This window comes from Thamnophis sirtalis, unplaced genomic scaffold (assembly GCF_051295495.1).
Source record: "Thamnophis sirtalis isolate CommonGarterSnake01/CBP01778 unplaced genomic scaffold, rThaSir2_p1.2 scaffold_1, whole genome shotgun sequence".
NCBI classification, from domain to species: domain Eukaryota; kingdom Metazoa; phylum Chordata; class Lepidosauria; order Squamata; family Natricidae; genus Thamnophis; species Thamnophis sirtalis.
The window spans coordinates 86,106,405-86,125,718 of NW_028261381.1; the positions used below are offsets into that span (position 1 = coordinate 86,106,405).

The 19,314-nt window shown below is 39.8% G+C and overlaps 1 protein-coding gene across 6 annotated transcripts in view; it reads left to right on the forward strand.

Annotated features, from left to right (window-relative positions):
- The first annotated feature begins 325 nt into the window (after positions 1 to 325).
- Positions 326 to 19,314, forward strand: part of BMAL1 (basic helix-loop-helix ARNT like 1) — a 75,389-nt gene continuing 56,400 nt past the window's right edge. For 2 of the 6 annotated variants that reach the window (XM_014068638.2, XM_087718227.1), the window contains exon 1: positions 327 to 481. The gene's annotated coding sequence lies outside the window, so the exon portion shown is untranslated. Of the gene's footprint in view, positions 482 to 548; positions 753 to 19,314 lie in introns of those variants that run through there. The other 4 variants (XM_014068639.2, XM_087718233.1, XM_087718234.1 and 1 more) reach the window with 3 other exon arrangements.

Here is a 19,314-nt window from a genome sequence, read left to right on the forward strand (position 1 = left end):
TTTACGCAATTCCTCGCAGGGCGGGAGGGAGCGCGAGAGCGAGCGTGCGCGCACGCCCGCCCGCGCGACAGTCCTCTCTCGCTCCCCCCTCCCTTCTCTCGCAAGTTACAATCGTTTAATCGGGCGGGCACGAGCAGAAGTGTTATCCTCGTTCTGACTCGTTTACTCTTCAGCCGCACGGTTCGGATTGGTCGACCAGGTCGAAGGCGGGCTCTAAGCACCCTCTTTTGGCGGACTATTGGGCGGCAGGCGCAAACTTCGTCCCGCGATTGGCCAAGAGGCGGGCAGGGGCTTGATGCGGGGGGAGAAGCCATTGGCTGGAAAGTAGGTTAGTGGTGCGACGTTCAGCGGCAAGCCAGGCGGAAAGTAGGTCAGGTAGAGGGGTTGCTGGTGCCGGCGGTCGTTTGCCTGGGCTACGCCGGCGAGCCGCTGCGAGAAGAGGCCACGGGCGAGACCCCCCCTCCTTCTCCTTCTAAGCACGGTGAAGACCGGGAGGGGGCGGAGGGCTGCTGCTACCTGCAGCCGGGCTGGCAAGAAGGGATCGGGGCGGCGGCGTTGAAGGAGAGGCGAGGCGGTGGAGGAGATTCCCCTTTGGTGCCCGCGCGCGACGAAGGAGATTCCTCGTTTGGAACGTTCCCGGGCAGGTTGGGGACGGGAGGGGGACTTCTGCCGAGGGGGTTCCCGTGCCGGCTGCATTCTGCTTCGGTCTTCTCTCCCTTGGACAGGTGGGCGGAGGAAGCGAGCCAGCGCAGGTTTGTAATGAGCACGTTGTTTTTTGGGTGGGAGCCCACGGACGGGAGAACCGAGGGCAGGGGAAGTTTTCAGGATAAGGTTTCAGGTGCGGTGAGCCTTTTGGGGGAGGAGGGAGGAGTGGCGGTGGTGTTTCCCGTGGCTTCCCCGGTCTTGGGCACGACGGGGAAGACGTTTCCTCCTTGGGGGGCGGGTGTCTCCGGAGGCATGATCGGGGTGACCCCCTCGGGAAAGGCGTGGGGAGGGGAAAGGGGAACGGGGGTAGGTAGGGGGAGGAATCCATGCTTAGGTAGAAAAAGAAGGGTCCCTTTTCCCTCTGGCTTCTATCGCGGGGCATTTGCTCTGGAGAGATGTGGAAGTGAAATTAGATGCTCTTCCTCTTGATTGGAGAGCAGGAAACAGCGTTTATTTACATAGGGTTGTCCTTAAAAAACCTGTAGCCTTGCAGTGGCAGCTCCATGCCGGGTTGTTGTTTCTCTCTCTCTCTCTCTCTTTTTGTTTCAAACCAAAATCCGATCCGATATACCTGGGGTGGAATTTGACGTCGGAACATGTCAACCCCCCCCCCCGCCCCGGTTTACTCCCTTCTCTCTCTTCCCTCTTTTCTTTATTTTTGGGAACCGGACTTGCTGAAAACTCAGCTTCTAGGAAAGCTGTATTTGACCTTTTAATGTTTCGGAGTGGAAATTACGGCAAACGCTAGGCGTTCATTCGTAAGCGTGTGAAAAGACAGATACGCGGGGAGTCGAGGAGAGAGAAAAAGAGGAAAGAGAGAACGGGCTCGGTTTCCCTAAGAAGGAAACCTGTTTATGAAATTGGGAGCGAAGTCCTGGTGATATTTATCTGGACGTAACTTTCTGGTAATTGAACATGAGTCACTTTTCTGGATTCTGGTGCTTTAATTTTTTTTTCCTATGAAAAGAGATTTCAGCTATGTGTTAATGGAGTCTTCTCTGGTTTAGATTTATAAGTAAATCTCATGATGTTATAATAGATAAAATATTTCTCTGAACTACTAACAGTTTAATGAAGACCGCATGTATGTGATTCTTGCTTTTAGTGCATGCCTATCGCAACCACATTTTCTTTTTAAAAAACTTGATACATCAGGCAATATTCCATCATTTCTTTAATGCAGAACTTGATGCATAATTATATATGTTTCACGGTATCACTGAGCATAAGTTTACCTCTTTTCAGCCTCATGATAAAATAAAGCCTGAGTGAGCTTGGTTTAAAAAGTAAAGCCCCAAACAAGCGGTTAAATTATTTTTAAAAATGAGGGCATTAAAATGTCTAGAATGGAAAGAAAATTATTGTGTTACTATTTATGAAATTTCCATCATAAGCCTAACAATGTATTCTTTTATGTATTTGAAGGAATTCCTGCTGTGTTTAAGGAGACCTTATTAAGCATTGCTTCCTGAAATTTATTGGCAAGATGAGCTTTTAAAGGTTAAGATAATAATTTGAAATCTAATCTTGGTGTCTGAATAGTTTGAACTTTGAAGTAATTGGTGCTCTCCTGAGCATGGTTGCTTGTATAGATGTTTCATACCCAACTGAGTAACATCATAGTTTGGACTCCCCCTCCCCCCAAAAGATCTGAAGGACCAGTATCCTCTTTGTTTCCCTTGTTTTGAAATACTCTTTCTCTTTCTAAGAGTTTTCTTGCATCCATTTGTCTCTCTCCCTCCCTCCCTCCTCTTTTCTGTTAGAGTTCTTTTAGATTAATTTTCTTCCACATACACGAATACTCAGGGCAACTGTAAATAAAGTCTTCATTGTGGAGTCTCAGAGGTGCTCTCTAAGCTTGGTTGTTTGCTTGCCAACTAGGTAGCATCATCACTGCTAGTGAGTGTTGATTTGTTTCCTGTTTATATACAGTAGCTTTCCTCCCCTGCCACCAGTCATCAATAGATATATAAAGATAAATCACTTTTACACACCATTCAAAAGAAACAATATGCTAAGAAGGAAAGAAAAAGATCAAAACACATCCTCTCTAGCAACCAACCTCCAGATAAGTGGGAATTAACACTGGACAAACAGTACATTAATCAAGAAATGCCAAGGAGAAAGCCATACTTCCATGAACACTGGCATTGTAAATAAATAGGGAGCAAACCCCATGCTCACTAGCATTGTGGGACTAGAATATAATTCAGTCCAAGAAGTTCTTTTGATTGTTAATATGCCATACTTAAGAGCTTCATTTCTAGGGCAAAATGTATAATAATGGGAGTTTTGAAAACAGACATCACAAAATATGCCCTTGGCTATCTTGCTCAGACAAAGAATATTAGGAGGAGCCTCAAATGCAAATACACCTCAATATGAGGTTAGGAATTCATTTGTAAGCAAGGTCCTTTCTAAGCACAAAATCAAGTTAATGAGATATATGATATCTTTGGTCCACATAATGCAGGGAGTTTTCCTTTCAGTGGAAGTAATTATGCCATGATTCAGTGATTATTAATAAGTTGGTTGCTTTAGTTTTTGCTTTATACCGTATCAGAAAACCTTTGACCCAATGGGGCCATTGTTCAGAAATATTTCCTTGCCAGATTCCTCAATTAATTCAACAATGGCAGAGGTTCTCATATATTGTCTTCACAAGAGAAGTTCTTTAAAAACAAGGGAAATATTCAGAGAAGCATCTATCTTAAAAATAGCCCATGTTGAACTGTATAGCACAGTCAATATCCAGAGTTGACCACAGGAAATGTTTTATAAAATTTGGCCAATTTTATTTCAGTAAGGGTTACAGGTTCCTAATTTTGGATGCATTCTATAAGTTAGCCTATTTGGGGTACCTTGGTTCAAAACTTGTCTCATAAAGTACCATTTTGCTCAGTTAAAGGTTAAACACAGAGCTTTAATATATACCATAGTGTTATATGATAGATATCAGACAAGAATACTATTATTGTAGCTCTATACACAATTAATCCCCCAGTGAATTTAACAAAATTTATTTTTTTATACAACTCGGTTGCAGATAATGACCCACAAAATATAGTTTTTAAAATGCCAGCCATATGACAAGCAAATTAGTGGGTGGGTATTTTTTTAAAGAGAAACACCACATGTATTTCAAAACTATTGTAGTTGGGGGTCACGTGTGTTGGTTTCATTACTGTTCTCACTGACAATAATACCAAATAAGGACCTGAAGATGAACTGTGCATCCACTTCCCACATAATAGGATCCTGAATATGCTTGTTCAGATTAAAAACATTTTCATAGCAACAAAGTATTTTGATTTCAATGCTAAGAAAATACAATATTTCTGCAATTAAAACACTGCTTTAACTGAATCTCATATGATAATTTTTGATGCAGAGGCTTCTGGTATAAACTCATAATTAGAGAGGTACCTGTATTAAAATTAGTGTTAATTACTTACAAAGAAGTATGTCCAAGACTATGTCCAAATAAAAAAAGATAACCTTGACATTATGCCTAACATTATCTGTTGTAGCCATATTACTTCCAAACAACAGATTTAATTACTATGAATACCTGCTCAAACTCTGGATTTATAAATTAGAATATAGTACAGCAAATAAGTGCAATGTAATTACTTAAACTAACTTTTAGTTTATCTAAAAATTTGCATTGCTTCATAAAATGTTCATGGTTGGAATAGGAATGATTGTTGAAAATATGCACTGAAGTAATCTAGGTTTAAGATAGTTTTGGTCAACTTTTTGTCAACTGTATGAGAAAGATGGAAATTTGTTGAGCCCAAATTATGATGGCTAAGAATTCTTTTAATGAAAATACAACAAGAGTTGGAATGTAACTAATATATTTTACTAGACATTCTCAAAACTGTTTTTGAGCAGTAATTACAAGACAAGAAGGACCCCCCCCAAAAAAAATTATCCACTGGTCATGAAAGGAGAAGTACAGTCCCATCAAAGACCACCAGTGGTAACATCCCAAACCTTGAAGGGTCCAACAGCAACAGTAACTCAACCATTTTAGGAGAGAGCTGAGGTCTGCTTTGCTCCACCCAGACCGAAATAGCCTCCAGATACTGGATCTGTATATTGACAGATTCACCTGTGAGGCTCAGGGTTGCGGCGTAGAGCTAGGTATCATCACTATACTGATAATACAGAACTTCACACTAGTGAAAGATCTCATCCAATGGTGTTGAACAGGAGAGGGGAAAGTGTTGAGACTTGAAGCATTCCACATAAGAATGCCTCATAGCCGTGATCTCTTTTCCCTGTACCACCAACCACTGAGGAAGAATGTGAATCACTGGAACGCACTGCCTCCCATTCCTAAACCCTACAGCCAGGACAGAAGGATACTATGGTCAACAGTATTGAAAGCCACTCCAAGATCAAGAAGCACTAGGAAGGATGCATCAATTAATGCATCATCCTCATGCTGTTCTGCCAAAAGTCATCAACAAGTGTGAACTGTGCTGTCTCTGTACGGGATCCTGGCCTGAAATCAGACTGAAATGGTCGAGATAATCTCTTTCCTCCAAGAACCTTTGTAACTCATCTGGCCAGCTTTTTTACAAACTTCCTCAAGAAGAGAAGAATGGAAATTGGCTAATAATTGTTGAACTGGGAAGAGTTCAGTGATGACCTCTTGAAGTGGGGGGTGTACCATTGCTTCCTTCAAGGTCTGATAAGAACATCCCCTCTCTCAAAGAGGCTGAAACCAGTGCATGAACCCACCATGTGGTCATCTCCCAGATTTCTTTAATAACCCAGGAGAGCCAGCATTTAACAAACAGGTGGCTGAACTAATAAACAGAAAAACCATATCCATTTCCTTGGATACAGCAGAATCAAATTCAGTCCAGATAGCATCACAAGATCGTCTTTTGGACATGCCTCGTTGGAATCTAACAGCGATTTTGTCTGAGTGGTTTTGTAGGAATGTTCCTCAGTGTGGCTTTGCAGATAATTCCATGCATTCCCCACCCCCTGAACAGCTTACCCGAAACAAGGCCATTGGACAGCTGTCAGGAGATAAAACAGGATGGAGGAGTAGCAACTTCTCACTATCCTTACAATGTAGACTCCCACTTCTGTTTTGTTGGATACACTCTTTGACTTTCTCACACATTATTCTAGGTATCACTAGCGTATCACCTCCTGAAACTCCTCAGAAAACTAAGGGCGACTCTCTGATTGGTGGATAGAAAGAGGTTGCATAGGAGCAGTCTGATCTAAGGTGTCTGTCACATGCCTATGCCAGGCTAAACCCAAGGTCTCGGCCAAACTGTCTTGATAAAAAACCCAAGCTCCTTCTGAGACCCAAAATGGTCCATCAGTCGCCTGGGGTGGGCCTATATGTTAGGTCCTGTCAGATAACAGAAGTGGTAGATTATATATAGTAGTGATTGAGGCTACAATGTTTACCTACTTAAATAAAAATAAATTCTACTTTTGAATACAAATATATCTGATTGCTGAGCATGAAAAGAATTCTCTTTACTTGAATGTAGTTATATATTTTGACAGTAATTTCATCTATTCTGCTAACAACCAGTACTTTATGGCTATTATGTGAAGAGAATAGGAAAAAAGTACTGCATTAGTGACCTTATTCTCTTACACAACACACTATAGAGAACAGTCCCTGGCATAGTTCAGAGTTCTCCTTGGAACTAAAGAGAATACAATATATAAATGGGCATGTTTGAAAAGATCAAAAAAATTCCTCCTCCACATTCACAAATGAGAGGAAAAGTTAATCGCTTACTGAGGTAAATGGGGGGAAAAATCAGTAATTTCTCACACCCCCTGAAGCGAAATGTCTGTAGGTACATACTTAGTATGATTAAGCTGTCACTGACTGCACATCTCTTTTTTATGTACAGAATTCCAAAAACTAATTGTTTCTCATTGTCAGGAATTCCAGCTGTGCTTCCTTCTTCAGGAGTTGCCTCTTAAAATATCATTGGATAGTGACAGTATAGTGCTTATATCTTGATTTGTCATGGAGAACTATTAACTGCAGGAGCATTCATCTTGATAATTCATTAACTTGATTTACATAAATGTGTTGACAAAGCTTTTGCCATTATTTTTTCCTGATTTTTTTTGCCCAGCTTAATATCCATGGCATTTCAAAAAGGTGAGATAATATTCAAAGAATAACTTCTAGTTTATTTGGACTATACACCTAGAGAAAAAGATTTGCTGAATGAGCAGTTGTGTGTTATTGTTTTTGTGACTTGACCGTAACCAAGGGGTGGGGTTTTTTTGTTTTGTTTTTTACAATGAAACAAGTCACTTCCAGTTCATCTTTTTTTCACATAACAACCTCAATAATTTTTAGGTGCTGTACATGAACGTTATAACCTTTTCAACCTCATGCTATTTGAGAAGCTTGGTATTAAGAATTTCAACAGCCCTAAGATGTTTCCAAGTCAGCTGTACAAGCTGGAACAACTTGTGATATTGGTTTGATGCCATGCTGTAGTGTTCTAATTGATTTCTAGTAGGAACTATGCCATTACGCTTATCCTGAAGCAAACAATATTATCAATGAGTGGCATTAACAGTTATAAAATTCTTGTAACTTCAGTCACAATTCAGTGAAGCTTACTCAGAGACAAAACTTAAATAAATTATACAAGTCAGATTATCTACTCAGAAGAAAATCTTCAGGTCAGCTGGAACTGGAACTGACCTCAAGTAGATCTTATGACTTTTTTTGAAGATTACTACAAGTCTCATTATTCCCACTGAACAATGTTTATCCTGGCTTGCAATACAGTAATAAGAAATTTAGTTCCAATTACTTAAAATGCATCATGTGACAAGGCTGCAGTGGAAGGCTTGTAAAATTCTGGCAATAGAAAATGATCATTATTTAGTTTAAAATGCAGCTTTGAGCTGTTTGAAGGAAATATCAAACAAAGCACCATATCTAATGTGGCAGAAAAATAAAGCATTTGCCTAGCTTTCTTTTCCATGTGCTTTTGGTTCAGAGACTATATTTTTCAAAAATCCTCCAGGAATTACTTTTTTTAAATCTCAATATATATTCAAGTTTAAAACTTCTTTAAAGACAAACATTCAGTGATATCCACTTGATTTATATCCCGCCTTAGAGGAAAGTAGATGTGTGGAGTTTGCCATGTTATATTTTCAGTCCCAGTAAGGACTGAAAGACAGAAACTGCCCCAAGGTTTTATTTATTCTCCAAAGTAAAATTAGGAATGTGCCACAATGTAATGGATAAAATAGATTTGCCCGTGTGTATGAATTCTACTGGGTTTAGAAAGATGATTTAGGAAGCTTCATTAAATGGGCCTAATATATTATAAATCAAATTCTTTATTTATCAAAACTTTTAAAAGTGACAGCATTTTTTAAAAACGTATTGAAGTGTACTTTGTGCGTACTGGAATGCTAAAATAGGGTTGAAAAAGTAGAAATAATTCCTTGATTTTTATTTTCCTTTGGAAGCAGTTGCTATGAGGCACGTATGAATTATTATTCCAATTTGTTACAGATTACTTGGTATTTTATTGACTACTTGATAAGCATAATCTGTATGCAATAAATGTTGCTTTGCCTCTTGTTTGTTTGTTTGTTTGTTTGCTTATTGGATTTATATGCCACTCTTCTCCCAAAGGACTCAGGGCGGCGTACAACATTAAAAAAAAACCACATATTACAAAAGTTAAAAAAAAATGTCATTCTTGTTTTGCTTAAGCCAATAAAAATAAAGATGTCAAGGCCATTTATCAGTTGTAATGTTTGATCTTAGTACATAACAGCCTAGCTGTTGGAAGTGTACTACAGTTTCTTGTAGTACACTACAGCTTTGGTTTTATCTCTCTTTTTCTTGTCCTCGTAATCTGTTTTTCTAAGTAATTCAACATGGAACATGGATTAAGTGTGAAATATGGAATGTTTATGACAACTTGCTGAAGTAGAAAATGCACCAAACTCTTTCTCCTTGTGGATTTGCACAGGGAAGATACGAGCATAAGAAAGAAATAGCTGTGGAAAGTGTTAGATATTGAGGAAGCATGCTGATTAGGGGTCAGGTCAAACAAAGTTGATTGAGGATTTTTAGAAAGAAGCAACAAATAAGGCAAATAAAAGAACAGTTTAAGCTGAGCTGAATTCATAGGCTTTGGAATATTTGAGGCAAAATAGTAGATCTATTTTAAAAACCAATCTGGGTAAGAGCCAAGTGGAGACGTTGCTGTTTTTATAAAGAAGCATGTAAATAGGGCAGTTAAAAACAAACAGAAAAAGGCTGAGGAAGAAATTGCAACAAACTTGGCAGTAGTAGTAACTAGTGTTTGCAAAGTTTCTGAACGGTGGAGAAAAAAAGAATGATAAAAAATTGTGCTTGCTGTTAAGCCACTAATATTTTATATATTTATATGCATATAATTTTGTGTAGAGTGCTGGATCTGGAAATCTGCTGTACAAATCATTCCTTTCTACTGTTTGTTTAAATTATCACTACTCTAAGCTATTTTGTGATTTTATGCCATAATTATTATGCATAGCTTGCTAACTTGATAATGTGTGTACAGCAGACCACTGCCTTATATCGCTTTTGAAGATAGTAAGTAGTAATAATGATTAACAGCCCATTCCTTATCTCTTGTTTGTTTATATGTCGTTAGATTGTATACCACAATATATGGCAGCTAATAGGTAGTCTGTTTAGAGGTATAGGTAAATATCACAGTTGTGGTAGATGTGAACAATCTGCGTAGATGTGAACAATCACACTCAGTCATGTAGCAAACAGACTCCTGGACGTTTGATTTTGCCAAGAGTATGTAGGTCGTGACCCGACAAAGGCGCGAACGTCAAAAGCGCGCCGACAAAACCGCGGCGCTAAAACCGCGATGTCAAAAGCGCGCCGACAACAGCGAGATTTAAGTTAAGGTAAGGGTTAGGGTTAGGGTTAGGGTTAGGTTTAGGGTTTGGTTTAGGGTTAGGGTTACAGCGCGCTTCTGTCGGTGCGCTGTTGGCGCGCTTCAGCGCTCATTCGTCAGCGCGGTTTTGTCGGCGCAGTTTTGTCACCGCGGTTTAGTCAGGCGTGCTTTTGTCGTTCGCGCATTTGTGGTGGAACCTATGTAGGTAGTCCTCAACTTACAACAATTCATTTAGTGACTGTTCAATGTTACAATGGCACTGAAAAAAGTGACATGATCATTTTTCAGAATTACGACCTTTGCAGCATCTCCATGGTCATGTGATTAAAATTCCGATGTTTGGCAAATGGTCATATTTATGACTGTTGCTGTGTCCCAGGGTCATGTGATCCCTTTTTACAACCAAGGAAGCCGGATTCACTCAACAACCCTGGATCCTGTCTTATCAACTTCAGTGAGTCATTTAACAATTGTGGCAAGAAATGTTGTAAAATGGGACAAACTTCACTTAACAAATGTCTCACTTAACAATAGAAATGTTCGGCTCAATTGTGATAATAAGTTGAGGACTATCTGTACTTTACTGAAGCTTAAGTGGTTACAGAAGTAGTGTAAGCTGAATCTGAGGTTTTCCCATGCAAGCAGTACGAAGTTAATTTTCTTTCCCTCCCCCCCTCCAAACTACCTGTAAATGTCAAAGTAGGTGCTTGTATATTGTTTAGGAAACAGGTTCTCGGTTCCCAACTCTGCAGATCAATCTTGCCTGGCTGGCTGAAGCTTCTCACAGGGCGCAGCTGAGCTTCCATCCCCTGCTTCTTCCTTACATTCCAGTCTTTCCCTATACGCCCCGCCTCCATGGCTAATGTCAGGCTGTCAAATCATGAAGCTTAGATAGGAGAGATGCAGCCATGACAGCGGAAGTTAGATTTAGAGGAAGAAACTTCCCAAATCACTGTTTTACAGAGAGTTACAATGTGGGGCACCCTAACTTTTTCTGTGTTTGGTCCCTTTAAATTTACAAGTTTCTTAGTCACTAAAACAATTCTCAGCAACGCCTCATATTATCCGACATTTTTAAAATCCTTCCTTGGATAATAAAGACTCTCCATTATAATCAGTCATAATAGGAGATGGACAAACTTATCTTAAATGTACAGAACAGGAACTATTAGACTAGTATGCACACTAGTATAAATTCAGAAGGTTGATTATCTACAGTATAGAAATGGGCCATTCTGAAGATGCATTTTCATTGGTACTACTGCTTATGCTTAAGGATTATTTTTATTTAACATTGCAATGGAATGAATAAGAGGTAGTGATTTATCAAGAATAATTTGTAATAGGTTTATAAATATTTGGACAAAGGATTTCCAAAAAAATTCCTGCTTAGAGAAAAGAATGTTATCATGTATCTGCTTTTGTTAAAAACTTTCAAGAAAGGAAAATTAAAACTGGCTAACAGGTTGCTGACTTTAATATAAGCCCACATAAAAATATTGTCTCATAAGACTGCAATTCTATGGCTGTCTGCTCAAAAGCAAACATCAGTATGTGGTTCTTTCTTCAAAATAAATGAGCATAATTTTGCAATCTTCTTTTCTGCCACACTTTTGGCTCCTTTGGTAATTGTAACTTCCAATCATGCCTCAAAGTATGCTGTGGAAACTCTTCCAGACCAGAATTGAAAGCAGCATGAAGGACTGTATCTTTGAATAAACAGAGTTGGCACTTTAAAAGTCATCTACAGTAGCAAAATATTGAGAAATAGAACATTTGCAATTATATTATTATCACTGTCAAATGTTGCATTACTTTTTAAATAGGCATGTTTCAAATTAGGAGTGCACAAAACTTTCAAACTGTTTGAAGTGTCAAACTTCTGGCTCAAACCACTTCCAAATGGGTGAAACCACTCAATGGTTTTGTGCTCAAACAGGGCTTTTTCAAACGTGTGTGTGTGTGTGTGTGTGTGTGTGTGTGTGTGTGTTTGAAAGAAATTATTTTTTACACTCCCTTTATTTCAGGAAGCTTTCTAGCAAATGAAAATGGACTAGTGTTTTGATAGTTACAAAGAGTCATGATTCATAACTATAATGCGGCATTTTTAAAGACAATAAATGTTGGAATGTAGATAAATGGGAAAAGCCAAAACAACTGGTACTCTAGAGGTTTTGCATTATATCTGGACAATTGGCCATCTTGTTTCTTTACTTATGTAATTTTTGAAAATTTATATCATACAATCTCAATTTAGACTTTACTCACTGTATCTTGTCTGGGTTTGTTGTTAATATTCTAGAATTTGTTAAAGCTGCCCTTTAGGAAGTGATTGGTCAATTGGGCAGTGTTATTAGTCTTCTAGATTTCTTTTGAAGTTTGCTTATTAAAACCCAGCTCTTTAAAGGGAACTGACATAGTTTGAACTAAATCCAGTTTATGTACAGTTTCTTTCTCCTATTTTTGCTTTCCTAACAATTGCTGTGGAAAGTGTCCCAACTTTTGAAACTATTTTAGAGGATTAGTATGGTATTGCTCTTTCCTGTTTAATTGGTCATCTACTAGATTGTCCCAAAAGAGCTTTTTAATATGGCAATTGAGACATTATCATGCACAAGTAGATCTGTAAAAAACATTTTTTTCCAGTGGAAGAGAGGGAGTGGTCACGTGGGGGTATTCTCAAAGCCTGATTGGTCCAAAGACTGAGAGTAAACTTCTTAAATACTCCTTCCTTCCATTCTTGCCCAGTTTCCTCTCAGTCTCTTGGTCCAAGCATTGTTTGAGTTGTGAGTAGGTAGAAAGTGTTGTTCTTTGTTCAATCTGTTTCTTATATTCAACTTAATTGGACACTTTAAATTCACTAAATTTCTATTTGCAGCTGTGGCCCAGGGGACAGTCCCTTCTGCCTCCAGTGGTTGGGAGGGGCCCCTGTGGGGCGTCTTTGTCATCCCCTCCATGGGGCGGCGGGGCATCCTGTCCCATCGGGAATTACAGCCCATTCCACTAGGAATGCTGCGACCACAGCGGCATGGGCCACTAGGGCTCCCTTTGAGGACATTTGTCGGGCAACCACTTGGGCATCACCAATGCCTTTCATCCGACATTATCATCTGGATGCATTCACCTCGGCGAATGCTTCTTTTGGTCGGAGGGTCCTGTAGAGGGTGGCAGCTGATACTTCCCTTGCGCCATAGTTGTTGTTTTTCCCTCCCTGGGACTAAGCTTGGGTATGTCCCACACGTAACCACTCCCTCTCTTCCATTGGAAAAAGAACGTTGGTCTTACCTGAACGTGTCTTTTCAGGGGAAGAGAGGGAGTGGTCATGACCCACCCTTCCTAGGTTGGGGCCAAGGGGAGGGCCGGGGGTTTCCCGGGTTTTTTTTGTTTGTTTTGGTTGTATCTGTTTCAGTATCGTTGTTCGCCTTCGAGGAAACTGGGCAAGAATGGAAGGAAGGAGTATTTAAGAAGTTTACTCTCAGTCTTTGGACCAATTAGGCTTTGAGAATATCCATATGTGACCACTCCCTCTCTTTCCCTGAAAAGACACGTTCAGGTAAGACCAATGTTCTTTCCGGAGTGAGGGACAGGAGGCTCCAGTGGATGGAATTGACACGCCCATTGGACCACGACACTGGGATGAAGCTGAAGACATGCCTCTGTGCTCCACCCTTTCTTCTCCAGTTCATCTCAGTCCGGCCAAAGAATGAGTCATATTTTTAACCTCTCCTGCAATTTCTATCTCTACTGGAACCTCCTTGCATCTGCAGCCTCTGAAACCAGCTCTCTGCTCTAGCCTATAAGTAGCTGTATGTGGGTTTTTTTCTAACCACCAGGGGGTGTTACTTTGTATCCTAGGGATCGGCGAGAGCGCTGAGGTCACGGTGGCCATTTTCAGCTTAGCCAAGCACGTGGCACCGATTTCTGGGATTTTCCTGCGATCGGGAGCCAGAGGCTAGGGATTCCCAGCCCATAGCCCTCCCCCCCCCATCGCAACAATCGACTTTCAAACAGCTTTGGTGGCTGGATTCGAGCCGTGGAGAGTACGGAGCGCTGAGAAGAGCGCGAAGAGGTTTTTTTGAACTGTGAGCACGCCGCGGAGCGGAGGAGAGCACACGGAACGACCCAGGCCTCGGCAAGCCTCGGCGGCAGCCCCCAAACACACTATTCTCGGTGTTGAGGTAGGGGCTGCCCAGAAGGGGAGAAAGCGGCATTCATTCAGTCCTTGCTCACTTAACAATACTTACAGTCAAGCAGAAAAATAGTTAAATATATTTATTATTTAAGGTAATTGGCTATGCACGTTTCTACTTTCACAAATCCATCTTTTCTACATATTTTCTGAGTTCTTAAATGAGCCGTGGTGGTACAGTGATTAGAATCCAATATTATAGGCTGACTCTGCCCACTGCCAGTAGTTTAATTCTGACCAGCTCAAGGTTGACTCAGCCTTCCATCCTTCTGAGGTCAATAAAATGAGGACCCAGATAGTTGGCGGCAATATGCTAATTCTGTTAGCTACAGCTTAGAGAAGGCTGTAAAGCACTAGTAAGTGATACATAAGTTCAAGTGCTATTGCTAAATGTACTAGCCTAAGAAAGAGGCAACAGCAATTCTCCTACCAACTTTAGTGTTGGGTTTGCATAGGTAAGGTAGAATGAAAACATTCTGCTATACTGTACTAGAACTATGAAAGTACATCTGGAATTGATCATTAAATAATAATGGCTTGACATTTTGCTATAAGCATGTTCTGGGGTCATAATTTGGTTATTCTGAAACAAAGATGAGTATAGACGGCTTGACTTGCATATATTTCACGATTGTGTCCTTTAACCATACCAACATGCATTTAGTCTTGTTCATATCTTTCCCAAAGTGTTGCATATCATTTTAATATACCAGTGTTTAATGTGCCAGTATTTTGTTCTCAATTAAATGTGACAAGAATTCAGAATAGTTTGAAGGCTTTCGGTTAGAATTAAGTCTATTAGTTGAAGAGTATTGGCCATTAGAGGAATGCCCTTGACGAAAACATCTTAGAATATAAAGGACTTAATCTGTCATTCCCAGTTTATTCAGATAACAATTCTTTCCTAGTGAACACATTACAGTGGTGGGTTTCAAAAATTTTTAGAACCTCTTCTGTAGGTGTGGCCTGCTTTGTGGGAGTGGCTTGCCAGCCATGTGACCGAGTGGGAGTGGCTTGGTAATCATGTGACTGGGTGGGCATGGCCAACTTGTAAAATGTGGTGAAACTCACTTAACAACGCTCTTGCTTAACAACCAAAATGTTGGCTCAGAAATTCTGGCATTTGAAGCATGCAAGTCTTAAAGCTGTCAAGTTACAAGACCTTTGCAGCCCTAACCCTTTATGAAAACAACCCCCAGGGGTGTTCAAACTTGACAGTTTTAAGACTTGTGGACTTCAACTCTCAGAATTCCTCCTCCAGTCATGTTGGCTCAGGAATTCTGGCATTTGAAGCACACAAGTCTTAAAGCTGTCAAGTTACAAGACCCTTGCACCCCTAACCCTTTAGAAAAAAAAACCCAGGGGTGTTCAAACTTGACAGTTTTAAGACTTGTGGACTTCAACTCCCAGAATTCCTCTTCTCGCTCTTCATCTTGATGATGTGCGGATGGACGGGGGAAGGGGGTTGGAACTGGTTCTAAACGGCACTGTAAATTTGTGGAACTTCTTCTATAGAAGAGGTTAGAACTGGCAGGAACCCACCCCTGGAACACAAGTACTATAATTCAACAATATTTGGAAACCTAAAATTGGGAAATTCTGAATCAGGGTTACCATTCTATTTCCCCACAAGAAAGATGGAGTTTCCCCCAGTTTTGTAAATTGAGAGAAGGGCTATTTTCCTACTTTTGCTGGAAAATACTGTTGAAAGTTGGAGAATGGATGGGAAATGCAAATAAACAGTTGAAGTCGAGGTAGAAGAAGAGAGAAAAGATAATGTGATTGTTTCTCTGAAAAGGAAAAGGAGAAGCAAATAAACTTAGCACATTGTCTGAACTGAATTAGAAATGTTGAACATAGTAAGAGTAAGAGTCCCTAAAATTAGAATCAGACCTACTAAATCAGACTTACTACAGATTACACATACAAAAGTTTCTTGTGTTGCAGTCTAACCTCCAGCAACTTGTTTCCTTGTGTAAAACAGAAACTACTCAGTGTTACAAACTTTTCCCCTCAGTTCTTATCTGGAGAAAACTGGGCTAAATAACTATTCCCAACACCATTATATATTTATCAGAATATATACTGTGGTCCAGCCTATGGACTTGTTACAGGATATGTCTGTCTATCAATCAGTCATCTATCCATCTATTTATTATTTGGGGGTTGGGGGGACTTCAGAATTGGTTTTAGTGTAGATTGGTAGTTTTAGATGACAAAGAAGTAAAAGTAGACAGTACACAGCGGTTTTGTATGTATTTTTAACCTTTAATCTTCCTCTGGAGAGAAGATTGTCTTAAATTCAGAACTGTCTTCTTTTGGGATTAATAGAGCATGTAATCATCCTTGGCCACTAAATAAGCAGTATTGTCTGCTTCAAATATTTCTATTCTTCCAAATTTGGACTGAATGTATCAGTTTGTGTTCCCTCTTTCTCGACTGAGTTTTAGATAGCCTTCATAAATCTATACTGCTGCACAAAGATATAAAGTTAAGCAGAATGAAGTACAAGAACAAGTCAGAAATATGAATAAAATATTTTAAGTAAAAAAATAATAATGACAATTCTTACATGTTGAAATATAATTAACAAAATATAAAATATTCCAAATAATGTGGGCAAGAGCATTGTGTGCCAAAAGATAGAAAAGTAAGGAAATCACTAAAGTGGACGATTGTAAAATTAACTAAACCTGCAGAAATGGAGAAACTGATCGGTCTGGTCAAGATGCGGGGGGGGGAGATCAAGGCTTTTTTGAAAATCTGGAAACCCTATCTAGAGTTTTTGTTCAAAGAAGAAAAGACTGAATTGATGGTTTCTGGATTTTGGGATTAAAAAGGGCCAAAGAGGAAAAGAATAATTATCCAATAAAAGTGTGGCAAGCATAACTGTTGTGACTCAGCAGCAGCTTGCTGTGAGTTGCGTCGGGATGCAGGAATAATGAGCAGCTGTTGCTCGTTAGGGTCATCTTCTGCAGATAAAAGACGGATGGTGCCACGCCTTAGTTGCAGAAGTCAACGTTCGTCGTTCGTCGTGTGTAGTTCATCATTTCGCGATTCAAAGAGGCACTTGGATAAGTGATTTGCTTTCTGTAAACCTGATTCAAAGAGGCACTTGGATAAGTGATTTGCTTTCTGTAAACCTGGTTTGCTGTAAGAGCTTTTTGTTTTTGCTTTTGCTGTGTAACTTTTGCCAGAGACTTTATCTACGTTTATTTTTGGGCTCGCAGCCAGCTTGAGCCAGGACTGATAAAGATATTTACTTTGAAGTTCTGTCTGACTGTCATTTGTGAACGAGCATAGAGGGGGGTCAGAACACATAACTATGTTTTTCTTTCTCTTTTCTTTCTCTTTCTTTTTCTTATTTTATTTGGATACTTAATAATTTTACCTTCTTGAAAAAAATTAAATATATATGTGTTGGATTTAATGTAGGAAAAATGTTAAAAAATGACTGACAGCCAGTAAAGCTGACATTTACTAATTTTCTTCCAAATGTTTTGCTTGCATCTGTCCGCCCATCAATCTATCATTAATGGCTGGAAGTTTGCATATGTTAAATCATACTATGATTTTTCTTCAAAGTTTCTCTATGTTATGGGGATTTTTTCATAAAATGTGGAAGTTACACGATGGTTTCTCACCATATACAGGCTTGCTCCAATGATTTCTATCAGGGTTTTACTCTCACTGTGGAAGAAGGTATTTCCATCCTGCTTAGTATCTTTCCTTGGAGTTGAATTGTTTTAAAACAGCCATACTGGAGGGGGGGAAATATCGTTTCAAAAACAGGCTTGAAATGAAAATAATAGCAGTCTGTTTGTATAGTACCTCCCTAAACAATAGTAGTGGAATAGCTGTTATTCATGGTGGCCATATGCTATATACAGAAGCTAGGAGGGGGCATAAGTGACAAAAACAGCATCATGTCATCACAATGCAAATGTTCTGCCTTTTTTGTATGTGATTCATAATATTGCACACGTATCCAGGAGGGATGAAGCTTGCATTGCAGGGAATTGCTGCTGCTTTCCTCATTTTGACAAAAGCCTTTGATTCTGTGGAGATTTCTGGCTACACATTTGAATAGTAAATTGGAAATTAGTAGGAGAGACTATTATCTTTCAGTCCTATTTGCTGTTTCCTATACAGGTAGCCGTCAATTATTAACCATTAATTTAGTGATCATTCGAAATTGCTGAATGAGTGGTACATATGATGGGCTCTTGAAGTTCCATCCATCATATCTCCCTCGCAGTCATGTGATTGCATCTGGGCACTCGGCAACTGGCTCCTACATGATGGTTGCAACATCCTGCAATCATGTGATTGCCATCATTCCCTGGCAGAGTCTATGAGGAATCCAGAAGGAAAGTTGCAAGTTACTACTCCTGCTTTTTGTCCCCCAAGGCGCTCGCCTTGATATTGCAGGGATCTAGTAGTGATCTTTGTAGTGCATGCTCTACAAAGTAGAATTTCAACAGTAGCACCCCTTTCCCTAGCCTTTATACACTTATATTGCACTACAACACACCCAGGCGCTGCCCAGTATTTAAATATTCCAGCTGTTTCCCCTTTGCCTTTGCTTATGGAAAGACAGCAGGAAGTTGCAAGTCACAGTCAGTGAGGTCTTCGGTTAGTGAGCCACAATTTTCACTTAAAGTTGATGGTAATGAGGACTGCCAGGGTTGCTGTCACTAAGCAAAACGGTAATGTGATTTCTTGCTTGACCATATCATTTAGAGACAGAAATTTTAGTCCCAATTACTGTGGTTATGTAAGAACTACCTTTACAATATGATATATGGTAGCCCATCATGTCTCTGGTCTCTGACCCAGAAAATTTTCTCGTAGCAATTTTCAACTTAGGCAACACTTTCAAACATGTTGAAAACAAAAATCCGCATTATATATATATGCAACTTTTCATCTTCATGTCAGTGCATACAGTGAAACCCTGCATGTATTTCATTGCTGCTGAATTCCTTGTCTGAAAGGTTGCCCTGCAGACATTGCTGGTACAGTATTTAACAAATAACTGTTTTCATGGTTAGTGGGGCTTGAGAATTTGGTCTTATTGGATGCGGACAATGAATGTTCTCGTAGCCATAAGGGGAAGTTTATACATCAGCTGTTGAAATTCTCCTACTTAGAAGGGGCTCTTGCCAGGCTTTTTATGGTTATGGTTCTGACCTTGATTTGCTCAGTGGGATGTTTATTTTATTTATTTAAAACACTTATATAGCTGCCCATCTTGATTTGAATCTTGGGCAGCTCCAGTTTTGATGCTTGTAGTGTTTATGATCTGATTTGCTGCATGATTAAGAAGCCATCTATAAAGAGAGGCTCCAAATCAAACCACTGGCTGCCTTCTATGTGGGGAAGGAAGACAACATATATATGTCTTGGCCCTTTATCTATTTCTCTCTCAAAAAAGGTGTAACATTTAAGATTGAGGAGAGAATAGCAGTGTTCTCATGT